This window comes from Anser anser (genome assembly GCF_964211835.1).
Source record: "Anser anser genome assembly, contig: HAP1_SCAFFOLD_60, whole genome shotgun sequence".
Classification (NCBI taxonomy): domain Eukaryota; kingdom Metazoa; phylum Chordata; class Aves; order Anseriformes; family Anatidae; genus Anser; species Anser anser.
Window position 1 is genome coordinate 651,105 of NW_028153867.1, and position 18,197 is coordinate 669,301.

An 18,197-nucleotide genomic window follows, 5' to 3' on the forward strand; every position below is an offset into this window, starting at 1 on the left:
ATCCAATGGCTGGGTATTTCAATGCTAAGAGAGCACGGTACTCAGCCATTCAGAAACGTATTACTGATGTGTATTTTAATACCTACATTTGTTTCAATACTGCAAAGCTACACAAGTTCTAATAAAGAGGTAATCCATTGTCTTGTTACTGTAGTAAACAAACAGAAGATACATCATCTTACGTCTTCTGCTTCCAACTGCACTCTTCCTACATACAGTTGTGTAGGGAAGGAAAATCTGAAAATACTGTTGACGTTCTTCTGGATAGCCGAAGCAAGAAAACATGTTTGTGGCTTATTCTTGTTTTCAAAATAAAACAATATTAATTTAATCAAAAAATTTTGGCAAAGAAGTTTGGACAGTGCTCTCTTGGAGAAGAGCATTGCCATTCTAAAGCAGAAGGAGGCAACATTTGCAGAATTATGCTAGGTAAACAGAAACAGAAGTGTCATTTTTTACTATTTAACAGAACGCACAAGCTAACCTCATGAACATACTGAAATTGTTTATATGAAGTCCTGTTTTGTCAGTATCCTGGATCAAAGTTCATCAAATTTGGTATCAATTCTTTAACCGTTCAGAGACCTGAATTGCCTTAAATAAGTGATAGAACTGAGCCGGTAGAGTAAGAAACCCTCTCAGGAAGTGCTAAGCTTTAAACTCCCCATTGCCCTAAGCTCATGAAAAGCAAAGAATAGCATTCTAAACCTGTTCTAGTAATAACGCCTTTGGCTTTCTCCCTGCGTTCCCATTTTTCCCCCCCACTTCTTTCCTGTCAACCCACTGTAAAACTAGTTATGTGCTTCTCTCAAACTAGAGGGAAAGCTCTAAGAACAAGAACTCCCTAGCACATAAAACCACTTGTTGTCCCTTCTACCTTATGCAGGCCCAAACCTGAAAATATTTACCAATGCATTCAGCTTTGCTACTGTTGAGAAACAAGGCTGGTTACAATGGCAGCTAAGCCCAAGTTGCGCTGTCTGGCTAGACTTAACAGTTGGATTCCCCCAGCCATCCTGAAGCAGGTTGATGAATCCAGGGAGTCAAAACATAGGACTTCTGCATTTCTGGTTTTGTAGACTGCATCCTGTGTGCAGCCACTACAGCAAGGGCCACAGACTTTCCAAAGGCAGAGCTACAAGAATCTGATTATTTAGAATAACTGTATCAATGCACAACTCCTTGGTTACCTTTTAGAAATTCCTATGCTCAGCCGGATTCCTTTTCCCCCCAGACCTGGTGCGTTCTGGCAGTCTTGCAGTGCCCTCATCTGATCACCTTGCTCACCAAATCTGTCATAGGCATACCCTCTACTATTTTCAAAAGGGAGAAAACCAATTCTGGTATGCATAACAGTTACAAAGCTAACGAATTCAGTTTCTGTCTTCTACAAAAAACAGAAGATAGCAGCTACTATAGCTTCTATTACTTAAGCAACCTCTCTGGCATGTGCACGTGCACAGAAAAGGCTTTCACCAAATTAAAAAACTTGGGCCAGAAGCAAAAAGCTTATTCCTTGGTAGCATTAAGATGCAACTCACTGAGAGCCAGCAAAACAATACATTTTAAGTGCTCTCTGCGTAAGTAATCAGATTCCATATTTCTGCATATACAGCAGTTAATCAGTTAGCACTAACCCACTCCTTTTGGAGCCACAAACTTTATTGGTCACAAACACCAAGAGCTGGCTGTAATTATCTGAACCAGTATTAACCGGTACCTCTGAACTCTTCAAACAAAAATATCTTTCAGGTGCTCTTAGAAGAACAACATCAATTGCCTGCAACAATTTGATGGCTTTGCTAAACGGAGCACTGAAAAGCACAGTGGTACAGTTTCTTTTGTAGCCTGTTCAGAAATTATAGCCCCGTGTCTACAGCTTCAAATCAGGCCAAGCTTACCAGCCCAACTCTTACAGCTTAAGTTCACTGCACTCGAATGCCTTCAAGACGTGCTTTTAGGAGCCATGGAGAAGAACCCTCTGGTAAGACCACCATTATAAAGTACTGAGTGTTGTTTTACACTTAAAATAGAACTATCTGTTACAGTCATTCATCAGCTTTCCCTAGGCTGCCGCTCTCTCACTACTGAATGTGATCCTGCTCTCAGTTTCCCACTAACTTTTTCCCCCAGCGTTTATGGCCTCTTTTCATCTATGACACTTTTAAGGGACTACACCGTGTTGAAAAATGCTGGTTAACATTTCCTTTTACACAAGGTGCCTCATCGAATTTTCCTGACTAAACCAAACCCCAGAACCTTAACTAGAAGAGGAAGCACACAAACACACACGCCTCCCTGGCCACCATATCTCCCCAAAACATATCTGTTCAGTAACAGACCAACTGTAAGAATACTGCGATTAAAATCAGTATAGCTCTATACACTGCTTTTGTTCGGGATTACTAGCTAATGTCCTTTCCCTTACCCCTTCTGGAATTAATACTGAATTCTGTACTCCAAAACGTGGTTCTTAAGTCATACAAATGACATTTAACAATCAGAATTTTTCCACACAGTGATCCTCAATAAAAACTTCAATCCTCTACTGCAGTCTTTCAACAAATTAAAGGAATACAAAACTGGCTAATAACTGTTCAGTGATTTTTGGACCTTTGTAGCACTAGAGTAACAGCAGTACACTCTGCAGCATAGTTGCAAGTACGTGGGAATAAGATACTCTCTCTCATCTCTTTTTTTCTCTGAAAAGTGTGAGGCCTCTATTTCACCCTACTAAAGATTTTACCACCAACTGTACTGCTAGCATTGAGACACTGCAACTTCTGTGCTTGTATGAGATGCAGGACAGGTTCCTTAAGGTGTCGCAATTTTTTGTCTAAACCTAGTGTTGAGATCAAAAAAGGGATTGCTACTAATTGCGTACGTATCAATAACCAGGACAGAAGACATGCTGCATATAGGAATTAAACTTTTTCTAAAGCTCTAGTACATGAACATATCAAATCCCGCAGATTTTTTCTAGTATGGTTTCAGAGGTCTTACTTGATGGACATAAGCGCACAAGTGAAGACAAAAGATATTCTGTTTACCTGAAGTACTGGTTTGGACCCCAAATGAAAAAGCTGGCTTTGCTTGCTCAGGTTCCTTCTCTGATGGTTTAACGAAACTGAAGTTGAACATAGGTTTTGCTGTGCTCTCTTCTTTTGTACGCTCGGACTTCCCAACTGAAAAGCTAGGCTGTGTCTTTGACTCTTCAGTGTCAGCTTTCTTTCCAAACACTAACGGAGCAGCAGTAGTGACAGAATCCTGCTTCTCTTCTGTCCTTCCCAAAATAAACTGTGAGGCAGCTGCAGACTCTGCACCTGAACACTCTGAGTGAACACCGAATGTAAATGATGGCAAGGCAGCATTTTGTGGACGCAGTCGCAGTACCAAAACCTGCAGAAATAAGTGAATGTCAAGTCCGTAACCCACGGTGTATCTGCAGTACATGAAGGTTTGAACTACATTCTAGTCCTGATCTTTCCAGTCAAAACTGTTTAACAAACAACCAACCAAACAGTAAAACAAACAAGAAAACCCCATGCTTCCTCTCTACATAAAACTTTTCACAATTGTGTTTTCTGCCCACCACCTGGCTTTAAAAAGTATACGAACTTCTTTGAAAGATCATGTTTTTAGTCTGAACTCCAAATGAACAACGTGTAGGGCATGTAAAGAACAAGCACGTCATTAATGAAAGCTTTTCTCTAAAAAGGATAAACTTATTCTTGGGGAAAAGTGTGGAAACAGATGTTATCTAGGCAATATTCCTACAGGAAAAACGAATAATTTTGCCACACCTCAAAGGAAAAAATAATTGTGCTTAACAGGTAAGAAAATAAAAAAAATCAGAGCAAACCAAAAAATAAATCACAGAATATGCATCCTCGTTTTAATCATTAAGTATTACCTTTGAGCTCTGCTTTGGTGCTTGGCTTTGCACTTTCACAGGCTACACACTTCGTGGCCTCTGCTTTGTTTTGAACCAAGCAGGTCTCCCAATCCCAGCTTCCTTCAGGCTTCTTGAATTTGTCTAAATCCAGAAATTCTCCAGAAGGAGCAGAAAATGCAGATGCACTGCTACTGGTCACAGGTGTTGGACCCTCTGTGAGACAAACAAGACAGTTAACCATCCTGTTTGAACATGAACTATAAAATGAGCATTAACTTTTAAATTTGATTTGTCAAATCCCACAGAAATGTTCAAAACTACTCCGCAACTCCCCCCCCCGCCCCTGAAGAAAATAAAAGCCACCAAAAACCCACAAAGAAACAAAGAAACAAACAAAAAAACCAGAGTGGAACTCAAAGCTTCCAAACAACACACAACTCTGTTCAGCACACAAGCTTCTGCTGCTGTTGACGACAGTGTAACCTCCATAAAGAGGCCTGACAGGTGCCTTTTAAAAAAAAAGGTGCCTTTTAAGAGAGAAGCAGAAGATAACGCTTCAAATTCAAAACCGGAAAGACAAGAATGGCTCTTCCCTTCCACGGCACACGCAGAAAACTTTTATCCTAGTATTACTTGCATCGCTCTTCCTCCTGACAAGTGCAACGTAACCGTGCAATTCACTGCACCATGGTCACAGTAAACCCCTCATTTCCAAAATTCCTCCTTGCAATGGCAAGAGCCTCAGACAAAGATGCCGACTGACCGCTCAGAGGTTGGAAGTCCAAGAGAATCAACTCTGTCTGAAATCCATTATCTTACCTCAGGAAATTTCAGTCTTACCGCACAGGATGATTACAAAAGCCCGGTCTAGTCCACCTTAATTTGTTTCTTCCACGATATATTTGCACAGGTGTTTTTCGATGTAATGGCATGTTAAATGACATTTAGAGTCAAAGTTAGAATTAGAATCGTATTTTAAAAACAATACAACCACGCTCAAAATCAATTACGGTCACACACAATGGGAAACAACCCAGTACTGCCCTGAAGAAGTTACCCAGCGGGTCACTCGCTTTCTTGAAGCCTACCACTGACCTTCATAGGCATCTCTCTGCTTTAGCTTAAGACTAGTTAAGACTACACTGTCTTGAAATCTGGCTTCACATCTCCCCTCAATTACATACAAACGGTGAGTAGAGGCATTTTGGCCACATTCTGTAATTTTTTTTACTTATTTTTTGAAAGAGAAAAACGCAGTCATTTTTAACTCTTTCTATGGAGTTCTCATTTTCGCCAGTGAAAAATCACTATGTTGTTTTTAAATTAAGTCACTCACTTCAGCCATCTTCCCTCACCAGCTGCAAAGCCGGGGGTATCTGCATTGATCCAGCTCCGTACTAATACATTTCACAATCAGTTCAATTTATGCGACAGGCTGGAACCTGGGCTGAGACCTCTGAAGTGCCTGTAAACCAATCCTGCAGACAGCCGCTAACCCATCAACCGTACCTGGGAATCGTGTTGCTTAAAATATTCCATATATGCAACGTACTTTTATTCTGTACAAGATTCACAGAGGCTAGGATGGAAACAACAGGAAAAAAAGGACCATACCTGGTTTCTCAGACTGACAGGCTACACATTTGTTATCTTCCGTCTTATTTGGTACAAGGCATATTCCACAGTCCCAAGAGCCTTTCGCCTTCTTAAATTTGTCTCCAAAGCCCAGAGTGGCTGTTGTGTCAGTGCTGCTCGAGGAGGATGTCACTGTCACCGAGCTGTCTGTGACCACTGGTCATGTCAGAGCAGGCATTACTCCCGTTCCAGGTTTTGGTGTCTCACATGCTACACATTTTGTAGCTTCCGGTTTGTTTTGGACAAGACATGTATCACAATCCCACGTTCCAGGTACTGTTTTGAATTTGTCTCCAAAGCCCAGCATCCCTGCTGGGGGCGCTGCTGGCTTTGAGGTGTCGCATTGACTTGAACTTACTGTCTGTTTCATACTCTCAACTGTTGAGGCTTTAGTAGCTTGACAAGTTACACATTTGTCCTTTATGTCTTTGTTTTGCAGAAAAGGGTCACATGTATCAGATTGCCAGTACGATGCTTGTTTAGAAGTCTCTTTACCTGCAGAAAAAGTTGTTATTGCAGGCCTAGTATAAACCACTGTGCTTGTTGTAGGTTGCGCAGACGTAGAAGAGCGTGTTTTCAACAATCCAAAGTCTAGGAAGCAAGAAAAAAAAGTCTTCCTGTTAGCGCGGCACCTCACTACATGTAACTAAGTGACTTTACTAGAGGGCAAAAATTTCAACTCAGGTGCCAATGGTTACAACTAGACATTCAGACCGAGCGCAACAGGAAGTCCCCAGAAATCTTATCTAAACGGATGAAATTTCATCTGCTGCACTGGGTCACAACAGAACATTTCGTTAAAGCTTCATTTAACTCTTTGTTTCCAAGCAAGCTTTAAATCAACATTTTCACTGGTCGATACAAGTACAAACAGACAGTAGCTGACTGAAATCTGACAGTCCAACGTGGAATGGAAATAATACAATTTGATTAAGACGCGATGCCCAATCGAATCAAATTTCTAAAGCTCCTCCTTCCGTAGCAGATGACTCAAATCTACTCCAGTAACTGTACAGAAGTTTGTACTCGGAGCAGCAATCCATGCGGTATTTTCCCACAGATGCTGAATATTAATTAAATAATAAAAACTCAAGACAATTGAACAACTGTCTAATTTTCTATAATCTTTTTCAAAATGCATCGGACACAGGACAACTCCTTATTTAAAAGGTGGCAATTTTAACAGAAAAGACAAGCTACTAATACAGAAAGACTAAAGGAAATGCATCTTAAACAGCAGCTCAAGTTGCTTGTAAATCTACCTTGAACATAGTTGTTTTGTGGTTTGTTTGTTGGTTTTTTTTTAGTCAAAAATGAAGTCTTTGAACAATGTGGATTTAGATTCTGCTTCTTTTAAACCGATAAAGAAAGTGAATGTCACTTCACTCAGAGGTCTTTCCTTAAACAAAATGCACAATGTATTTTCTCTCACTTAGCTCTTTCCAGTAGAGAAATGTGCTGCCTTCTTCACAAGTATGTAAGTTAGAAGAAGACTTTTGGGAAAAGATCAAACTCAATAAAGCCCTTTTTCTTAAAAGATATCTTTTCCACAGACACACTTTATGAAACTGTTGAAAACAATTGCAATTGCTTAAAAACAAAATTCAGAAAAGGGTTTTTAACGTAAAACACTCCACTTCTGTTTGCAGTTTAAATTTTAATCCACAGGAGCCATTGTAAGCTAAGGCCCAAAGATTCGCAGCTTTCGCCATGTATTTGGAACTGAAGCTCTTTCCTATTCTTTCTTCACCTGGGCTGAAGGTGGGACAGGAGTGTTGAGCTTTACAAACATTTCCTTTTCAATTCCACAAATTGTATTTACTTAAAATGAAACACCGATTATCTGGCTAATTCTCTTAGTACCTCATTTACAATTACATCCTAACACGTAAAGGAGATGCAACCCATCTGCTTTTCATCTTGCAGTTTTACTTCCAGCAACAAACACCACTTAGAATAGAAGGGGGCAGATGCACCCTAACAAACGCAGCGCTTAATGTAATGCTCTCCTACATTCATATTTATAGCAGATACTCTATTAACCATAAGTCGTGTGTTGGTTTTTTTTTAATAAAAAATGCTAGCGTATTTTTTGCAGCATCTTTTTAAAAGGAGTTCATTATCTCTCCAGGATTTTTTAGAACGTCTAAGACGCTTCCTTCCTTTAAGACGTGGGCAGTGGTGAAGGGACCACCAGCAAAATCTTTGACCTCCTCTTTCTGTGTGTTGATGTTGGTTGAGGTGGTGGTGTCTTTTGAAACAAAAGAAAACAAAACCAGCTTTCACAATGTGACCTAGTTAGAGCAGATTATACTCACTTTTGTTAGAAACAAGAATTTCCAGCTTCATGCTTCTCACATAAGAATCTTCACAAATTCTACTTACTTTGCAATGCTTTATGATTACAAGCAAAACAAAAAGCAACAAAACAAAACAAAAATTATAAAAGCAGATCTGTCACTGGAAAAATACTGCAGAAGTCCAACACTGCCTGGAATTGCTAGCATGCGCAGACAGGACAGATTGAAGATTTAATAAAGAAAAAAAGGAAAATCAGCACTTCAGATCTGAAGTGCTAAAGTTTCAGTTACCTAGGGTAAGAAAGGGCGTCACTGGAGTACCACTGGGTCCAGAAAGTTCTGCCGATTTTACAACGGGAACACTAAATGTAAACCCAATCTGCTATGAACAAGAGAGGTTTTTCAGATTCTCAAGCCACAGGAACTCCAATCGAATGCACACACAAAACCAAATCTGAAAGCTGCTCTTCACATTTGTAGCACGCATGCTGAATGACAAATTATAAGCCAGAAGCCTACATACTTTTCTCCATCAAGGCAGATTCTGCTTTAGTGTTCTGCAACAGCCTACTAAATGCCTAAGAAAAAAAGTCAAGCTCCTTTATTATTTTACTTACAGAAGACGTAGGTAGCACTTCTGCCTCAGTAGATTTCACAACTGGAGATGAAAACGCGAACTCAGGACTGCTAACAGTACTTGTTGGTTGTATCTGTATTTTCAAAAGAATTAAAGGTTTATATTTAAGAGCAACAACTACTTGAATTCACTACCCAACAGAAGTCCCGCAGTGACGTCGAAAAACCTGATGTTTGAGTTATTTTGCAGATAAAAGTAATAATAAAACACAGGGAAGTTTCCAAGTGGGTATAGGACAATATCTTCAAAACCAAATTCCAGAAACTGAGAGGAAAAGCTGGAGATGCTACTTAGGTCTAAATGCACGGAAAAGCAAGCCAGGAAGCTGAAGAACGGCAAACTCAGCCCAATGATACTCCAAGAACTTCAGCAAACACCTCAACATGTTAAAGCAGCTGTCTACTTCAAACCGTACAAAAAATATTTCAAGTACTCTGGAACAGATTAATGTTTATTTTATTGCAATAATATGCCAATTATTGCACCCTAGGCTCATTCTATGTGAGGCTTATATGACCACGTTACCTCTAATTTAATAACTTAAATAAAGTTGTGGTTTAACCATTGCAGGCAACTAAGCACCACACAGCCACTCGCTCACTCCCTCCAAGTGGAACAGGGAAAAGAACTGGAAATAAAGAAGTAAAGTTGTTAAATTTGAGGTAGCATTAATGACTCATCGCATGTAATGGCTACCTGGAAAGACAAATGCCATAACCCTGTACATACTCCCCACTCCTTCCCCTTCTTTCCCCCAGCATTTATTGCTGAGCACGATGCTAAATGGTGTGGAATATCCCTTCGGTCCTCTGGGCTCCGCTGTCCTGGCTGAGTGCCCTCCCAGCCTCTTGTGCATCCCCGACCTCCTCGCTGGCAGGGCAGCGTGAGAAACAGAAAAGGACTTGTCACTGTGTAAGCACTGCTCAGCAACAGCTAAAACACCAGTGCCTTACCAACACTGTTTTGCTCACAAATCTGCAACACAGCATCATCTAGCATCATCTACTACGAAGAAAATTAACTCTACCCCTGCCAAAACCACTATAAATAACGTGGCATAAAGTCCACACCCCCCTTCCCCCGCAGACTTCCACAGCATTTGAAGCAGTTATACAATCACGTTAAATGGGAGTTGGCAGGCTCTAAGACTGAGAGAAGCAGAATCAAAACATTTATGCCTTTTTCCCCAAACTGGCATACAACCCCAATTCATTCAGCTGCGTAGAAACTAATATTTGTTAGTTTCATGAGCACCACAGAAAAAGTCAACTCGCAATAAAGCAGTATACTCATTGTAAACATTATTTATAGCATAAAGATTTACCTTGCCCGCTGCCGTCGCTGCTGCATCTGCCATGCCTGCCGCCTCCGTTGAATTTGCCACGCTTGTCGTTGCCGCTGTTGACCTTGATATGTCCTTTCTCATCAGCAGGTATGGCATGCCCGCCGCCATTATTGGATATGTCAAGCCTGAGGGCACTGTTGAACATGTTATGCCCGACGTCGCTGTTGTATATATCATGTCCTCCACCTCCTCCTCTGATAGATCTGTCAAGTCCTCCACCTCTGATGGATCTGTCATGCCCTCCACCTCTGATGGATCTGTCATGCCCTCCACCTCTGATGGATTTGCCATGCCCGTCGCAGCTGCTGGAGTTGCCGTGCTCATTGCTGCTGTTGAAACAGCGCTCGGTGACGCTGAGACAGCGCTACTACCAACGAAACTAGAATTGAACTGAGGCAGCGATGCAGCACTGATGGGTAGGGGTATGTTCGGTAGCACTGGTTCCTCCACTTCCTAAAGTTGCAAATTTTAATTTTTCTTATACAAGACATACTACTTTCTCACCCCATCCCACCCAATTTATTAACAAAATTAAATAGAACAAAAATCCATACAAATTAAGAGAAAGCAAGTTTCCAGAAGAAATCCCGATCTCCCCACCTCTGTCTACCACGTCATTTTAATTTATGGCAGGCCTGCTTCCACATTATACTCTATTCAACAACTGTACAGCAAGAACACTGAAAGTTAACTCAAAACCTGTGCAGAACAGAGACGCACAGATCACATTTTTTTTCTTTCTTTTCTATACTTTAGTCATCAAAGCTCTAGAGAAGCATCATCCTTTCTAACTACCCTCGCATGGCTTCAATTAAGAGTACACTCTCAAGACAAGTGAGAAAGTGTTCCTCTTGCAAAATTAGGCAGGATAGCTGCCAAAGTTTCTAAAGTCATTACAGCAGTGAACGTGGAAAAAGGTAATGTTTAAAGAAGCAGGTAGGTTCAACAACCAAACTAAACACAAAAAGCACCAAAGAAAGTCAGACTAGCAGCACTGAAGATTGTGTTCTGGTAAATACAGTCTATACCATGTATCAGGATGCAAATATAAAAATCAGAAGAGAGCCTCTTAACAACTTCAATTTTCATCCCTGCCACTTACTTTATTTGATTACTAAGATTGGATGAGTTATGTTTTAAATGGCATAGAAAATCTGACCGAAATTTGTACAGTACTATCATGATCTACTTAGAAATGACTAGGCAGGGATGTAAGTTGGTACTACTGATATTCAGTGCATCCTGTAGCTTACATCTGTTTCACAGTTTTGATTTGAAAAGTTTATGGAACTTTTGATATTTGGACCATTATTTTATTTGCGTTACAGGAATAAACAACAGTGTTTACGATTTCTTTATATTGCATCATCCAGAAGTCCCATTTAATGATTTGAAACTTAAATTAACTTAAATACTTAATATTAACTTAATATTAATTAAATACTTAATGTTAACATAAATACTTAAATTAACTTACAGGCAGCTTATATAACATCCAATAAAAGAAAAAATAATCTGAATATTCATGGTCATAGTTTTATGGAATAGATTTTTCCTATTAAAATGAGAAAAAAACTCTCTCACAATGAGTTTGGTGAGTATCAAAAACTGAGTCATCGTTAGCAGACATGCAGAATGCTGTCTTCTACTACTCTTTTTCACACTCTTGGCCTGTATCTTTCTGTATGACTTAAATATGAAACCAAAAATTAAGCTTTTTTTTTCTTTTTATACTTGGCACTCGTTTCAAGTATCATTCCTGTAGAAAAAATATACAAAACTTCACCAAAACTTCTCTTCTTAGGACTCATTCATTCAATTGCTAACGAGAAATGTTATAGTTTGAAGAATCTGAAGAGAAGGTAAGAGAATTAAAAATTTCAAAATTACATAAGCAAAGTTCAGGTATTCAAACACAGGAAATCAATTGGAGCCTGCTCTGAAACCCACAAGAAAACAAAAACAATGCAAAAATAAAGCGGTATTGTTATAATTTACTATGATGCAATAAAACTGACACACTTAGCTAGTTACTTCAGTAAGCTCAGTGACAGCAATTAATTTAAGAGTCACTTACCTGTTCTTGTACAGCTCCTGATAAATAGTGTATTCCTCTTTCCCTTCTCATTCTGCCGCCTCCGCTACTCACTCCTGAAGACAGACCATTGGACGCAGCAGTACTGAATTTGTAGCTGGTCACATTGCTAGCACACGACAGTACAGAAGTTGGGGGAAAAAAGAGAAAAAGAAATTACCAGCCAAATTTTTTTTTCAAGATATTAGAGCTGTTATTAGTCCTAGAATTGAAACCTGCTGATCAGAAAAAAACTAAAGCTGTCTCACAAGTTGCTAAACGCTGGTAAATACTTGATGTTCTAAATAGGAAAAACTTTATTAACAGCAGCAATGAAAAGGACATACATAAGTGCACCGTTCACATGGGAACAATGACTAAGCCAGAAGACCTGAAATAGAAGAGCTGATTTAGATTGTTATTTTCCAGTGCTTCCTTTAAATAGGACTGGTTCTCTGATTCTGCGATGCACATGTATCTTTTGCAGGGATATAAAAGAACAGCTCACAAAAATACAGAAAGAGTGCACATATGCACACATACACATGGGAAACACTGCCAACAGCTCTGATAGAATAGGGACGCCTCAGACTTGTGTGGCAAGGTAATATGGCCTAAGCTTCAGAAGCAGCTCTGGCTTTCATGTGGCCATCAGCAGGAACAGCAGAGGTGTTTGGGTATGCCAACATTCCAGAAGTCTTTTCAGACATGAATACAGATCCCTTTTGTAAGGCATACAAAGGCATTTTTCTGGTACTTAAAAAAGCCTAGCTCAAAACCAGAAAGATATCCTAATCCAAGAGCAAATGGGGAAAAAATAACCCAAACCAGAAGTGGAATAGGGAATAACTCTAACAAAAGTACTATGGCAAGAAAATGAAGTATGCCTGGAAAAACCGTGACATCAAAGCTTATCTTGCAGCCAATCAGTCAGTCAGTACAAAAGTGCATTAGATCGCACTGGAAGACACCAGGTCAAACTCCCACAATACTGAGGAGGAGAACTGGTCTAAACTTGTCAAATACTTGACAACAGCCTGCTTAGCACTGTAACTGCATAGAGGAAGACAGATCCCTAAGGCATATGCTCAGACTTTTCTCTAATCCGAACTGTCAATCCATTAGAATTCTGAAAAAAGTCTTACATCAAAATAGATCTTCATTCAGACAACTATCGCTTGCCCATAACAGCCCATATTCCTCTTTCTGTTAACACCTGTGAGCTTCAAGGGGGCAAAGACAGTTGTCAGCCTTCAAGCAAGTCTAATCTACAATTGGACTCAGGATATAAAATATATATATATATACACACACACACATAGATATATAGCATTGGTGGGCCAGAGATTTACTGAGTATTCCAACTCAACTGTCCAAAGGGACTCTTGCCAGCAGATCAGTGTGGTGCTCCTGCTCCAGAACATGGCACCCAACAGAGACCAGCATCACAAAAAACACTACCACCACTACCTACTCTACAAACAAAAGGTAGGGCACTGCAATAAACTTTGTGAACGAAATCAAAAGCAGTATGAGTTTGCTGTATCTCCTTCCTAAATGGAGAAGTAGAAAGGAGTTCTAACAGAGACAATTTAGAACAGTTTGAAAAAAACATAATTAAAACCCAGCACCTGATTGCACCTGTACCAGAACCTTAAAGCCAGTCGCTTCCACCCCTAAAAAGGTGGTTGTTGTGAAGTCCAACTTTTAGATGCCAAAACAAAGTGTTGAGTTCTTTCTGCAAGCCAAAGAATGCCCATGGTCACATAAGAATTGCTTGGCAGATGAGCATAGAGTCGACAAAATTCCCTGCTACTGTTCTTTGAAAAGAGCAACCCCCTAAAAACCGAGTGCAAAGTCCCTTAACTCAAGCATTATTACCCAAAACACCATTTGCCCAGAAGGAAAAGCCATCAATATTATCTGGAGGATAACTCATTTGACCTAAACCAAGAAAGCAGTATAACACAAAGCAGTCTCCTCAAGAAGAAATTCAATTAATTCTGCTGGATTTTTTTTATTTTAGAGATGAGTTAGCATTTGGCCTCAAATGATCCTAAAGAACACATGGTCTTCATGTGAACTCAAAGCAGACAATTAACTTCATCATGAAAGGAGTATTAAAAAAAAGAATAATAAATCATAAATCTTCCTCCATGTTTTTGCTTAAAAAATAAAGAAAAAAACACATCAATAAACATCCTCCTGAACTGTAACTCACTTCCCCTACTTCACCTTCTAAAGAATGCTTCAGAAAGAATCATCCCATTAGGACAGAGCTTTCAAACTGCAAGCAATTAAATAGCTAAAACTAATAGCTTTTCCCCTAGGGAACATTAGGAGGGACAAATTATTTTGTTATAAGTAAACTGAGTTATAAACCATGAAATATCTGTCAAAGCAAAATTTGTAACGCTACAGATTTAGTTAAACTACAAAATGAGCCATATTTCCTGTAGAAGGAAAAAATTAGGCCTCCAATAGCAAAGATCCTTTCTGTGGATACAGCATTATAACGTGCCTCGTTTCCCATCTTCGTATCCTACTCAGAAGATAAACTTGGGATAAAAAGTGGTGTATCAGTACTTTTATTCTTGCTCATCTTCCTTCCTTTCATAAAAACAACAATTTTCTCAAAGTTATATTGATCTTCAAACACAATCCAGACTTTGCAGCTCCCTCAAAATACAAAATTTTCATTGGATTTCCCATTCCTTTTACTGAGAACTGTCACCACCTTTCAGGTGCAGACCGTACTGAAAAAGGAGATTTCTTTCTTCCTTCAAGTAAGTTTTAAATTAATAGATGTCATACCTTTCAGATGGTTCTGCTCGCTGTTCTGCAGGCAAAGTCTTCTCTCTCATCCCCTGCAAGTTAAGTTTAGTTCAAGACTTAGCTGAATATGTACAGAATACACAAAGTACCAACAACCACTTCATGTGTTTTTTTGTGGTTTTTATTTTATTTATTTATTTTTAATTTTATAGCACTGAATACACCTCACCTACTTAACGTTGTTCCCTAATTCAGCATTGTGGGTACAGTTCAGTTAAATTTTGGGGCTAAAGTAAGCATCACTGCTTCACTCAGCATTGAGGACAAACTGATAGAACACTAAATCAAATTTGTCAAATCCTCTAACAAAGAAAGTAATTACTTTAAACAAAATGACAAAAATTGTGTGTGGGGGGGAGAGTTTTCATCAAAACTTGTGTTTGCCAACCCCGTAAAAGGGACATACTTTTCTGTTTTCTATCATTTATCAACAAACAAGAAAAAAAAAAAAACTCTACCCCCACAAAAAACTAAGCAGTTGCTGCTAGAAAGTTGCTGCAAAGCTTTTTGTTTCTGGCCCAAGTTTTTTAATTTGGTGAAAGCCTTTTCTGTGCACGTGCACATGCCAGAGAGGTTGCTTAAGTAATAGAAGCTATAGTAGCTGCTATCTTCTGTTTTTTGTAGAAGACAGAAACTGAATTCGTTAGCTTTGTAACTGTTATGCATACCAGAATTGGTTTTCTCCCTTTTGAAAATAGTAGAGGGTATGCCTATGACAGATTTGGTGAGCAAGGTGATCAGATGAGGGCACTGCAAGACTGCCAGAACGCACCAGGTCTGGGGGGAAAAGGAATCCGGCTGAGCATAGGAATTTCTAAAAGGTAACCAAGGAGTTGTGCATTGATACAGTTATTCTAAATAATCAGATTCTTGTAGCTCTGCCTTTGGAAAGTCTGTGGCCCTTGCTGTAGTGGCTGCACACAGGATGCAGTCTACAAAACCAGAAATGCAGAAGTCCTATGTTTTGACTCCCTGGATTCATCAACCTGCTTCAGGATGGCTGGGGGAATCCAACTGTTAAGTCTAGCCAGACAGCGCAACTTGGGCTTAGCTGCCATTGTAACCAGCCTTGTTTCTCAACAGTAGCAAAGCTGAATGCATTGGTAAATATTTTCAGGTTTGGGCCTGCATAAGGTAGAAGGGACAACAAGTGGTTTTATATGCTAGGGAGTTCTTGTTCTTAGAGCTTTCCCTCTAGTTTGAGAGAAGCACATAACTAGTTTTACAGTGGGTTGAAAGGAAAGAAGTGGGGGGGAAAAATGGGAACGCAGGGGGAAAGCCAAAGGCGTTATTACTAGAACAGGTTTAGAATGCTATTCTTTGCTTTTCATGAGCTTAGGGCAATGGGGAGTTTAAAGCTTAGCACTTCCTGAGAGGGTTTCTTACTCTACCGGCTCAGTTCTATCACTTATTTAAGGCAATTCAGGTCTCTGAACGGTTAAAGAATTGATACCAAATTTGATGAACTTTGATCCAGGATACTGACAAAACAGGACTTCATATAAACAATTTCAGTATGTTCATGAGGTTAGCTTGTGTGTTCTGTTAAATAGTAAAAAATGACACTTCTGTTTCTGTTTACCTAGCATAATTCTGCAAATGTTGCCTCCTTCTGCTTTAGAATGGAAATGCTCTTCTCCAAGAGAGCACTGTCCAAACTTCTTTGCCAAAATTTTTTGATTAAATTAATATTGTTTTATTTTGAAAACAAGAATAAGCCACAAACATGTTTTCTTGCTTCGGCTATCCAGAAGAACGTCAACAGTATTTTCAGATTTTCCTTCCCTACACAACTGTATGTAGGAAGAGTGCAGTTGGAAGCAGAAGACCTAAGATGATGTATCTTCTGTTTGTTTACTACAGTAACAAGACAATGGATTACCTCTTTATTAGAACTTGTGTAGCTTTGCAGTATTGAAACAAATGTAGGTATTAAAATACACATCAGTAATACGTTTCTGAATGGCTGAGTACCGTGCTCTCTTAGCATTGAAATACCCAGCCATTGGATTAGTTTGTCCCTCATGTTTGCTGAGTTTGGAAGCTATTTCAGAATGCCTTCAGCTTGTATTCTTCCCCAAAAGCATAGAACTCACTTCTCTGCATCCCCAATTCAAGTCAGAGAAACTGGGCACTGCAGACACAGGAGGTCTGCCTGTACAGAATCAGTGAAGACAAGTCTAAACAGCGGATTTTTTTGAATATGCAGCTGGGTTATCTGAATGTTCTTTATGCAGTGTACCTCAGTTTTAGTACAGATAGCACTTGTCTTGGTTCTTGTCATTAGTCTGAAGCTGCCCCTGAGAAAATCTTGAAAGGGAAAGTAGTGAAAGCTAATCAGCTGGCCCTTTCTTCTTAAGAACCAGCGTATTTTGTAATTCTCCCACTAATAATAAGGCGTCATGCTGGAGAATCGCGATTGTGTTGTTAAGCAAGACTGACTTCACCTGAGCGGTATAGTTGGCAGCTGTTGAATGTTTAATGGACTTTAAACAAACAAAAAAACTGAGCAGGTGGAGGTAGACATGGCAAACTGACAGGCAGTGTCAGATGCTTCTTTGAAATGGATAATCTGACTCCATTCACTTCTTTCTGGAAATAAGATCTAGTAATTAACCAAACAAAAGATAGAAGGGTTAAGACTGCATCTTTAAAGCAGCTGTGCTTGATAAATGTCTCTGGTCTTAAATCAATCTTTAGCAAAGCACAGAGACATAGCAGCAGCTTGCTTATGCCAACGCTAAAAATACTTGATGTGTACAGGTAACCATGTCAAGGCTCTGGAGTTAATCCATGAGAACAATTCCTTCTGGTATTGGCAAAGGTGAGGATGCTTGCTTCTATAGAAATGAGGTTTTGAGCTGTGACTTAAGCTGTCACTTAGGTGACTGTTTAGGAAAGCTTCCTTTTAAGCTTTGAAGTATGTAAGCTGACAAATTGTTTAAGTTCAGAACTGGGTTTACAGTCTCTTGTTCTCTGACTGTATGCAACTTCTCATGTTTCAGACTGAAAGCAGAATTGCAGCGGTACCAGTCATGCAACTATAATGATTATTGCCAAGATTACCAGAACTACCACTCGCAGAGGAGTTACGATGCTTACGCTGACTACAACTACAGCTCCTATGCTCCCTATGACAGCATGCAAGCTGTTGGAGACTGCTCTTTAGGAGATTCTTTAATGGCTCCAGCTGTTTTTGAGGTAAAGATAGTGCACGCTTGCTGTAAAGAAAATATTTCACAGATAATACGTTGTACAGATTTGCTCTGATTCTTCTGATTTGCTTTGCTTAAAGCAAATTAAACAGTTGTTTTAAGTGGTCTTATCGTGGTCAATGTATTAGTTGTGACCTCCGGAAGTCCCTTCCAACCTGTACTGTAATATTGGCTTTCTTCTAAAAATAAATAGATAAAATGCCATCTATCCTTGTAGTTGTAGGAAGAAGGAATAGGTTGAGACTGCAGCACTTTGAATCT

General features: G+C 39.5%; 1 protein-coding gene and 1 pseudogene across 2 annotated transcripts in view; one reads left to right on the forward strand and one right to left on the reverse strand.

Moving 5' to 3' along the window:
• LOC310891268 (nuclear pore complex protein Nup153-like) overlaps nt 1-18,197 on the forward strand; it is a gene marked incomplete at its 3' end in the record, with an annotated part of 267,249 nt that overhangs the window by 192,020 nt on the left and 57,032 nt on the right. The window lies entirely within an intron of this gene.
• The window catches only part of LOC310891269 (nuclear pore complex protein Nup153-like), a 270,187-nt pseudogene that overhangs the window by 30,235 nt on the left and 221,755 nt on the right, over nt 1-18,197 (reverse strand). Inside the window, exons 15-18 of the transcript in view lie at nt 14,701-14,753; nt 11,890-12,016; nt 11,594-11,663; nt 9,999-10,265 (exon numbers count right to left, since the gene is read on the reverse strand). The product of the transcript in view is annotated as a nuclear pore complex protein Nup153-like (transcript). The remainder of the gene's footprint in view (nt 1-9,998; nt 10,266-11,593; nt 11,664-11,889; nt 12,017-14,700; nt 14,754-18,197) is intronic.